Consider the following 11,942-nt stretch of genomic DNA (forward strand, 5'->3'; position numbering starts at 1 on the left):
CGCGTGGTGGGGGGAGTTGCTCAAGTTGCTGCACTGAACACACACAGAATGCACAAGGAGAAGCTCACTCAAGAGACAATAAGAGAGATGGAGGCCAAAACGTTTTCTTGCTGGTTTCTTCTCCTTCTTCTTCCACGCTCTTTACAATGTACACAAATTATAGATAAGATGCAACATAAAGGAAAGTGGGCTACTAAGTCAAACAATGCATAACTGACTACACTAGTCGAAGGGCGCTATAACTATGCCAGCTGTAAATAGGTGTAACAACCTGAATATAATAAGTAATGAGTCAGTGGCCATGTGTGAGTCATAATGACCACCAACGTGCTAAGTGTAGACGTGTGGACCCATCTAACCAGGCGGTCCATCATCAATGTCCGCATGTGTTGAGCTTGCCATCTCAACAACATTTGGGAAATTACGTGGATAATGATGCCCAACACACCATTTCTAGCTGAATCTAAAGGGTGCACCCTCTTCAAGGCGTCGACTCCCTATCAGATTCTATTGTTTCTTTAAGAAATTAATGTCAATGGCTATTTTTAGATATTGTTCAAAGATCATATCCGTGTAGTGCTTCATCATGTCCTTGACTTTGCTAAGGACATTTGACGAACTCAACTCATAGCCCTGATGATCTACCCATCAGCACAATTTGATTAGGCATTGGTTGCTGACCCACAGGAATGATGTTAGGGTTCACTGCTTGGCCTCCCACATTTGGAGTCATCTGACTAGCCATAGGCATAGTCACACTAGGCGGAGCTAGCAATAAAGGCACATTTAGCACCACGTTCCCTCTCCCATTAGGGTTGGCCATCCCTATCCCTTGGTTTCCACTACCAGTAATCAATTGCAATTATTTCCCGATGCTAGACCCATATTGGGATTGGTTCGAGAAGCATAGACTGCTTGTAGTAGGGATTCTATTTCTTGGGCTTGTCTAATAGTAGTGTCTATATCCGCCAAGGTGACACTATTCAGCTACACCTGGATGTTAAAATCAAGACCATGCAAGAAGTATTGTAATTGGGCAGCATGTGGGATAGGGATAGAGGCATCCAATTTATGGAAAACCTCTTTGATCTTCTTGGCATATGCTCGTATATCTTCATGCGGTTCTTGCGTGTCAAATTCAACATGTACAGCCAATATTGGCCACCCCTCTCAGGGGCGAACTCCCTTCGGAAGTCTTCATAAAATAAGTCCACTATGGTTATGGTTTTGACCTCAAGGCCATGATACCATATAGCTGCCCTTCCCTTTAGGGTCATGTTGAAGAACATCATTAGATGCCCTTCCTCTTGGATCGGCAGTTAAACATTAGCTTTTGGAATTCCCTTATATGAAGCTCCACATCCTCTTCCACTTATCCATTAAAAATGGGTAGGGGAAGACCTAAGGCTAGAAAATCTGTCGTTCCCGTAGGGATTGCGATAGATTACGCCATGGCAATGGTTAGATTTGCTAATGGAATCGGGATAGGCAAAGCTGTCACACCACTCAAAGTGGGCAGATTAATTGGGAGGGGGGAAGTACTAGAACTTCCACCTCCTGACAGACTTTGATTCAGGCTAAGGTTACTAAGACCTCGCCCTTGAATAGGTTTAGGACTACTCCTTTTAGGAGAATAACGCCTATTGATTTTGGCCCTCCATCTAGCCCTCTCGCTCTCTCGTGTTTTTGGAGTTCGGCTTGACGGATCTCTTCAAAGGACATCAACTAACAAGTAGGACCCAATAGACCCTAGATTCGGAAACCACCACTTTGAGGTGACTCCTAGCAAACGCACCACTAATGGGACCAAAAATGGTCCAGCACTGGCTATGGCACTAGCCAACCTCATGCACACAATAGACACCTCCACCACGACATGGCCTCCTGGGCCAGGAGCATCTGTAATAACTAGATGCACACTAGATACATCTAATATTGAGTTTGTAGTAGCTGGATAAGATTCCAATGGCACCTTCTCCAAAACCCCTCAAACGGGTATCTCGCACATATTGGTAATAAGTGCCATGTATCACAAACATAGGAGGCACCACATCGACTGATTGTCGTGGCCCCACTACAGCTCTCCTACATCTTGGGGATTGGCCCCTAGATGCGTTGCTTTTACATATAAAAACATTCGCACAAGACTCCTCTTTTTCCAGCGAGATCCAGGAGATACCATGTTTCCTCACCAATAATTTCCCCTAAGAAATGAACGGCTAACCTACGGCAAGGGGAATCTCACCCTCTCAAGCATGGGTCAACTATAATTCAAACAATTGCTATGCATTTCTAGGGGTTGATACCATATGTATGATCAATGAAATAGTGGATGTTTCATTGTGCATAAACAATTATGTTTCGAAATCAGCCTATGTGCTAGTATGCAAACACTCTTTTCATGAATTCCAACTAATACGTATATGCTTCATTGCAAGAATCTAGCACCAAGGCGAACCTTGTGCTACTAGATCCCTTATTTCCAAATAGGCTGTTTCCTAAATGCTATGCATAGAAAAACAATCTAAATTTATATTATTTCAGCCCTCAAACAGTTGCACAAAATCCTCCTCCCCCTCACCGTCTAAGTTTTGCTTCGTTGCATAGGTGTATAGAGCTTGTTTTGTCATGGTTTAATGCATAAAAATCAATACATCACACATTGTGAAAAAAAGATAGGGAAAAATGAGGCCAAACCTCATACTTTGCCACTACCATACTTTCATAACCAATTATTATATTTTTTCGTATTTTTCTAAGGGATATTCCTATTTTTCTCTTATTTTTTCCCATTTTTCTCTATTTTTCTAATAAGAATACTGATATATTTTTAGAGATGTGGCTCTTGAGTTTTAGAACAGTAGAAATATAGATTTTATTGGCATTTTATCCTATGTGTATTGGTTTATCCCACCCGAAAACACCAAAAACCCCATTTTTCTCATAAAAACAGTGTTTTACGGGTTTCTAAAAATTATTTCCAGCATTTTGACTTTATGTTTTCTGATTTTTTAAACTATGCAAGCATAGAAAAAATATTAAAAAACATGTCTACCAATTTTCACTCCATAAGAACAACATCGGCTCAATCAAATATAAAAAACAAACAATTTTCCTTTGTAAAATAGAGTTGCCAATTTTTTCCTTCTTTGCAGGTTTTAAAATGTGATGCAGGACTACAGATCAGCCCTCATTCAAGGCTTAGCCCACCTCGGAACAGCCAACTCTAGCCCTCCATCGATTCGGGAGTGATCCAATACCATGCCGGACAAGCGTTCACCACCCGATTCTCTTCTTGATTCTTCCCACATGAATTGCCTCTTGGAAGAGAGAGAGGGAGGAGAGAGAAAGGCTGATTTTTGTTCCCCTTTGGCCCAAATCACTTTTACACTTCACCCTCTTGGTCCTTGGCCTCCCGAGCACTCCCATTTTGACGTCTAGCATCCGAATTACGATCTAAAAATACTTGGGTGTCCTTCTCGAAGTCCTACATTGCGGGGAATCTCCAAAAGTCCTGTCTCACATGCCAAAAAATTATGAAAATTCCCCAACTACTGCTTAGTGGGTCTTTAAAGCACTTTTGGGCAAAGGCCGCTTAAAATCGTACTGATTGCAGCTCTACCGCCTTCGATGAAGTCTATTTTTCCCCTGAAATTTGGAATATTTGGCTATTTTTAAGCATTTGTGGGTGTCAAAAATCATATGTCATTATTTGAAATCTAGACATACTACATAGAGACTTGCCTAGTGTGATAAGTCATAAAAACCTAAGTCCGCCAATGGCATGGGGTGTAATAAAGATGGGGGACTCTCTACCTTAAAATACAATAAATTTATCATGGGTCCTTGACAAGATGAATGATTGTGGTTACTTACTTTTATGTTTCCTTGCATCACTTATATGAAAATTGCTACAAGTTCTGTAAGTCATGAAGCATTAAACAATATAAAATATGGACATGAGCAGTTGACTTGGTAGGTTCTCTTGGATTTCATTTTCCAGAAGCCAATGATGTGGTTGTGTACTTATGATATTAAAAAATATTCACAAGCCAAGTCACAAGGGAGACGGAGTTACCTAGGTTGACTAAGCATAGGACATTGTATACGTCTTGTGCTAAGCTTATGTGACTAATGAAATAGTCAAAGAAGAGATCAAGGGACAGCGTGATCTACACCGCATTTCGCGGCAGATATTTGATCAAGGCGCATCCTGAATGATAGAGCAAAGAGCTCCTTCACTACCACCTTAAAGGGAGAGAAGGCCATGCAATCACAAGCAAACTCAACTTGACATGTAAGTGCTACTCCTCTCATGCACCAAAAAAAATGGAAGGCTATTCTTGACTGAGTAAAATAGGGTAGAACTATGTATTTAAAGGGAGCTCGATTATGAATCTTGAGGGAGGACTAGGCTGTTGAGTTTGATCTCCCATATCAAGAGAGACATTAAATCCATTCTCTTGAGTTTTTTAATAGCTAATTAGGGATCGTTATTGGTTTTCCAATCCTGTAAATTGAAGGCATGAAATTCAACTACTTGATCAATTGATTAATCCTGACTCAAAGGACTCATCCTTGCTCTTGAAGCTTGAACAGGGATGTGACAAGAAGCCTTCTTGGCTTGTTTATGAGAAGAAAGTGGACTGAATATTTCAGCCCAAACAGAGTATTGTAGACAACAACACTTATTTTTCTCTTCTTGTAGATTCATGGCATTGCTATGCTTGATGCAAGTAGATATTGCATAAGCATTGTGGAAGGGAGCATCTTGATTGCTCTATGTACATGCTTAAGGCTGAAATAGATGGCCAATTACAAAGCAAACAATGGAAACAGGAAGTTCTTCTTCTCTCCTACTTCTACATGCCTATTGCAAGCTACCTATTGCTTGTTTCATGCTCTTGGATATAGGGGCTGTTTTTGTGCTACTTCAAAGTGTCTTCTTGGAAGGTTGAAACCATGTACATTGGCTGAAATAGGCAACCCACACAGTGATTTGTGGATAGCAAATCCTTTTACTTCTCTATTACTTCATATGGTATGATTAACACTTGTGTTTTGTTGATCTATGCACTCTAAGTTAGAGAAAGTTTATGCTATCATCAAAGTCGAACCTTAGGAGTTTATGGGCTGATTTGGGATGTTATCTTCAGCCATATTCAAAGAGTTAGCTTCCACAGTGATCTTTTAATTCATTTCTTGCTTTACAGTTGACATTCTGTCAAAATATTCATGTATTATGAGCCCTATGGCAGAGCAATGTTTGAAGACCATTCATTTATGCTTTGAATTGAATTAAGAAAAGCTTTCCCTCTTTACTTCTTGGCTGTGGTAACTTAGCCTTATCAAGATCTTTATTTGAATATCTTGTGAAACAAAGATCTTTATCCATCAAGCATTGTAAATGACTCATAAGCTTCAACTTACATTGAATGTAATCATACAAAGTTGAATGATGGGATGTAGAGTTGTTGATGATACGTGTACTTAATTTCTTAATCTGTGACTGATCTTACAAGAAAACAAGCTTGACTTGAAATTGAACTTATGAGGTAATACTCTTGTATCAACCCTTTTCTTATCTCAACCAACTCTAGAGTCTAAGCTCTTGAACCCCAATACAATCTTCTCTCCCCAGTGATTAACCAAGAAGTACCTCTTGAACCTTTTAACATTCACTGTAATCTGTTTATCTCTTGAAGACACATCTCCATTTGTCTTGGCTAGTTCTCTTGCCAAACCCCTATGGTGACCTTCAATCCTACATGCTGCGACAATGTTTTCCTAGTTTGTCTACCATAAAGACAATGCTCACATGAATCAAAACATGCATAGTCAAGGGGTGGTAAGTACGACAAACCAAAAAACATTTTTGTTTCCTTCAAGGACATATGGCCCAAACGGGCATGCCAAAGAGATACATGTGGGATAGGACCCACAGACAAAATATGATCAATAGAGGATCCATCAACTACAAGAGGATAGAGGCTGCTAGTCTTGGCACCTCTAGGAAGCACAAGTTGGCCATGTGTGATCTTCCAGGAAAAATCCCCAAAAGAGACATGAAACCCATCATCATCAAGCAGACATAAGATTGTGTGTAAGCGTAGGTACATGATCATATAATAGAAAATTAATGCCAATAGAGAACTGCAATCGTACATTCCCAATGCCAACAATAGCAAGTGACATGTCATCACCCAAGAAAACTAAACCAGAGATAGTGCAGTAGGAGTGAAATCACTCACATCATGGTGCAACATGAAATGAAGCATCATAATCCAAAAGCGAACACTGCACATACATAGAGTGAACCTCGATCAACAGTGTAGCATCACAAGAACTAGCTGCAAGTATGTACTCCCCATCGGAGTCATCAATTTGCATGACATTTATCTCCTCGATTTTCACACTGGATTTTGTAGGCACAATGTTGTGATCAGAGGACTTTTCTTGTACTTTGTCTTTCCCCTTCTATTTGCGCTTCTCATTGCACAATTCATGATATTGTGGGTGTATATGACCCTTCTTACTGCAATGGTGACATGTCACATTAACATTTCTCCCACAAGACTTGCTATATGACTTACCACATGACTTAGACCTAGACTTATGTGAGTCTCGACCATGGCCATTCTTTCCATTACCATCTCTGCATCTAACACTCAAAGCATGGGACACATGAGAGGCATCCAAATTCTTAGGTTGATCTCTTCTTGAAAAAGAGCACTCTCTACATCATGCAAGTTCAAAATAGTAGTAGGAGCACATAAGGCAGTGCGGAATACATCCCATGACTCTCTCAAAGTCCCAAGGAAAAACAATGGAGTAACCTCATCATTGAAGCTAATGCCTTGCAAAGTCAAGCTCTTGAGAATAGCATGGAATTGGCTCAAATGAGCAAACATCATCATATTCCCCTTCATGTGCAGGTCCATAAGTTGCTTCAACCCAGTATATCTAACTTGCTGGACTTTTCTTATCATAGAGGTTCTTGACCTTATCCCAAAGCTGCCAAGCACTATGTGCTTCCTTAACCACATTGTAATGCACTTGTTCACTAGGAGACAATATAAGGGCGGAGTTGCATAACTCATCAAGCTCTATCCATTTGTCATCAATCAAAGTTTCAAGCTGCTCTCCATGCAACCTTAGTGGTTTTATCTGTGATTTCTACACCAATACCTACCAAACTTGGCTCTTCCAATAGGCATAATTTATACCATCAAGCTTAGTGATGTTGAAAATAACACTCTCAGTGGAAGAAGATGCCATAGTGCAAGTTGAAACAGTGCAAAGAGTCCAAAACTGCTTGTTATTTTCTGTTGTAAACAACCAAAATACCACCAAAACCAAGGCAAAATGACCACGAACCGATAGCTAATGATGCTGTCCACCAAGTATCATAAAAAATACATAAAATCAGGATGATTCAACAAGAAAATTCCATATCAATCCATACATAAATGCTTTTTGTAATAAATTACAGCCAGGTACAATGAGAGCAAACTGTAGGCAAAATGAATGCACCAAGTCAACCACTGATTGTCAAAGCATAATCCGCATCAAGCACACATAAATCAACAAGTGACAATCCTACAGACATCAAGAAAACATCCAAACATGTCAAGTGAATCTGTCAATAAGCTGACATACCCCTTGTGTTATAGAGCAAAGTGTACACAACACTAGCAAGACCTGACACTAGTAGGTGTAGGTGTTCACTCAGGGAGTGTAAAGCCCAAATTAGCCCAAGTATATCTGTGAGGACCATGGCATATCAACCATGCAACATCCAAGAGTGTAATAAAGCATAAATGCCTTAGTCTAGGGTAGGCTACGGTTAAGTATAAAAGGTGGAGATGTAACATGTGAAAGATCTTTTTGCCATTTTACAAACATTACATGTTTGAGGTCTTAACCTCCTACCATCTAAGAGGGTGAATACTCTTGGCCACCATAGCTTGGGATGCATACCTTACTACAGCCACTCATCATTTGATTCTTAGCCAACATTGGTATTATCATTTCATGCCTAGCCACCTTGGCTATGGTTTCTTGGCATTTGATGTCTATTTCTTGTATTTTTTAGTTAATGACTTGTCAAAATTAGCTTCCACATTGGTATCAGAGCATGGACTTTGATCCATGGGAAGAGTCATTTTCATGGTGAATCTAGTTATAGTTTAGGCACAGAGTAATTGGAGGACAATAATTAGTCACATGATTTGATTCAGTTAATATCATGACTAGTTAAGGTCTTTATAATAAATCGTGACTAAATTTGATAGTCTTGATGAATATCTGAAGAAACAATTGCATAATCTTAGTCATTTTGGTGGTACGTGGTCAATTTGGGCCAATTTTGAAGATCATGGACTTAACTGAAGCCTAAACAAGATTTGGAGAGGTTAAACCGTGGTTACTTTTTGGAGCAAGCTTCTCTTTCCTCTTTCCAAGCTTCTTGTTGAAAACTGCCATGAAAATCTCTACTCATTTCTCTTTGCCATGGCCATATCTCTTCATGAGACCTTCAAAGAATGATTCCTGAGGTCTTAAGCAACCTGTGGACTACCTATTTGGCCAAGCATCAACAAGGTATTGATCACGTGGAGTAGGAGAAGCGGCTGAACAATTTGCGTCATTTTTCTAGCCCATCTTCTCTTGAAGAATCAACAATCTTCATCATCATTTAAGCTTCTTCCTCTTTTGAGTGATCAATGGCAGCCCTGACATGAAGTACTTACCCTCTATTGCTTGATCTTTTACTCAGATATTTTACTCAACCCTGAAGCTTCCATCACAACCCTAGCTATGGCTAAAAATGTATAGCATGAAGAATCCTCCAATTTCTTGAAGATTTGGCCTCTTCTTGGCTTCTTCTAGCTTCCTAATAACAAGAGCAAGCATCTACATCAAGCATTGGAGTGACATTGAGCAAACATTGGAGCTTCCAAGCAAGATTGAAGCATTTTCTTCATCTCAGATTAGGCCATCAATCTTCATCAAATCTTGCTTCATTCACGCTTCAATTCATGGGGCTTTTGTTGTCTACAACCCCAGGAAGGTTCAATTGAAGGTATTCCTCAAAGATTGGGCTTACATTGAAGAATTCATTCAAGTTTGAAAGCATTTTTAGCCTCTTGAACATGGCAATATCTGAAAATTCATGGAATCCATGATTCTAATGAGAATTTACACTCATCAAAGCTCAAAGGATCTTCTCCAACAAGCTATTGTAGACTTCCATCAAATCATTGGCTTCTTTTGATTGCATTGGAGCATTCTTATTGATCGGGAGTTGAAGATTACATGGGAGCAATCATATTGGACAAAGCTTACTTGAAGTTGGTATTATGATCTGACATCTTGGTCTATTGATGGTGATTTATGCTGAATGTTGATTGGTTGGATTCATATACTACTTTCTATCAACATTAAAGAGGTAATTCTATTGCTTTCAGCTTAATCTCTCTTTTCATCCAATTGTTGAACCAATCCCATTGTTCATAAGAGAGATTGAGTATAATAGAACCTCTTATTTCCCATTGAATGGTATGTAGAATTCAGCCCAGGACTGATTATGATTACTTGATGAGTTTCTTTCCTCCCCATTCAAATGTTGAAGCTCAATTGATTGTATAAATGCTACTCACTGCCTACTTGACTTGGATTTTTGTTGGATGATTGAACATTGATGCTATAGAATTGAAATAATGATGAAAATGGTAAGTGGGAATATTTTAAAAGCAGTTATCATTGCAAAATGGTAATGTCCTATCCATAGCCCTTTCAATTCAGTCATTTTCTAATACCCACTTGCATTTCATTAAAGAATTTAAAGAATTTTTCAGTCAATGCATAGCATCCTTGTTTTATTAGCCATTAGAATGTACTTGTCATGTTGGTTTCCGTGAGAAAAAGTGGATGCCAGACGAGTCGAGAAGACAAGGGTGACCCTCCCTTCCCGATTAAGACCCTAAAGGGGTGCACAACCTAGCTTGAGGTGGAACTTTGCACATCCCTCTTGTCTCGTAGCCCATGCAATTTTCAACTTTAGGTGCAAGTACATTCTCCATTATCATGGTTTGGCACTAGTATAGCATTGATCAGCCATATTTAGGGTTCCATAAGTGGTTGAAGGACCATTGGAAGAGATGTAGGGCATCTCCTATTTTAGGGTACCTACAGGTTATTGACAGAGTTTTTACAGATAAAACAGCAGGCATATACCAATCTATAGGTTATTCTTGAGCCCTCTAGGTGCCCCTAACCCTCTTCTAGTTGCTACATTGGTTTACAAAGTTTTCTTCCACTCAAGGTATTCCTACAGGGTCAAACAAGGCACTTACATGTGGTGGACAGGGTGTAGGAAACTCCTATTCAAACCTGAAGATTCAATCACAAAAAATTATATCTCAATCCAAATTGAGAATTTGATAACTTCGTTTGAGGAGGGGATCCTAATCTTTGATTTGAATTAAAAAATTTGGAGATACGATATTGGGAGCTCAAGTTATTGTTGATTTTTTGACACTAGGTATGCTAAGACAACACCCAGACAACGTACAAGGGGCCATTGTTTGACATCATTCCACTCAAAATATCCAACCCAAGTCCATATCTTTTGAAATCTATATATTCCTATATAATAATCTTCCCATATAGATATTAAGCATTGGGATTGGTGCCATATTCCAAGAGAAACAAGGGATTAAGTGACAAACTGTCTACTACTATATCACTATCACTTAATGGCCAGGCATAAGAAGAAAGATCCCATTATTGAGGCATTGATGGTGTTAGAGACTTTCAAGAGGATCAAAATTACACAAATGAAGCCCATAATGTTGAACAAATAGATGAAGAATTAAGCATTGGGATTGCTTATAGCACACATCAAGGACAACATGAGATACATGAAGAGCATCCAGGGAATGATTATCTCTTACTGTCAAAAGAGTTGGGACCTGTCAATGAAGGCCTTTCTAAGGATTTGAAGGATTTTAATGAAGGCTTAACACATATGAATCAAGGTTTGTTGCAAGGGATGGCACAAGTAAACCAAGGAACATCTAATTTGTAGTAAAGAAACAAATCTTTATTCCAAGAACTCATCTCAACCATAAAGGAAATTGGAAGCAAGCCACAAAGAGAACCTCAAACTATTGAAGACTCCCATGTAATTCCCTTTGTTGGTAATCCTTCCCATTCAAGAAAAGAGAAGTCTTAGCCAGTTATGCACACCTTTGAAAGGGGAGAACCATCTAGAGTGAGGGGCAACCATCATCCTTCACAAATTCATGGCATTTATACCCCAAGGCCTCATTTTAGTAGCCCAAAAGATAATCATAGACATGAAGGGGAAAAAGACAACACTCTATGGGATAATGATTATCATGGATGTGACCCCTTCTACAAGAATTTTTATCATCAGCCCCTCAAATGCACAAAAAGGAAATGCAGTCAACAATCAAGTTCATGAAGGTGGAAGGCATGATGAGCGAAGATTAGCTCATGGCATCCCAAACCAAGAGCATGTTTCAAATGGACAAGCTTCATCTCATGGTTTTGGGCCACCTACTTTTAGGCAAAATTCATGGAACAAAGATTCATGGAGACAATATTCTCATTGGCAGCCATCTTACAATGAAAAAGAATATAAGGAAAAGATCAATATCACTAATTTAAAAGGAGACAATGCTTCAGGAGTGGATCTATAAGCTTGAGTTATACTTCACCCTTTATCCTAGAAGTGAAGAAGCCAAGATTTATTTTGCGGCTCTTCATCTTGAAGGTTATGCCCATACTTAGTGGTGTTACATGCACAAGATGGACTCTTTGGAGGAGTTCAAGCACGCAATGATTGATAACTTTGTGTCTCCTTTGACTCTTTGGAGGAGTTTAAACTTTGACTCTTTGGAGGAGTTCAAGCACGC

Source organism: Lygodium microphyllum, chromosome 28 (genome assembly GCF_053477565.2).
Source record: "Lygodium microphyllum isolate KBCC chromosome 28, Lygodium_microphyllum_v1.1.10, whole genome shotgun sequence".
Taxonomy (NCBI): Eukaryota; Viridiplantae; Streptophyta; class Polypodiopsida; order Schizaeales; family Lygodiaceae; genus Lygodium; species Lygodium microphyllum.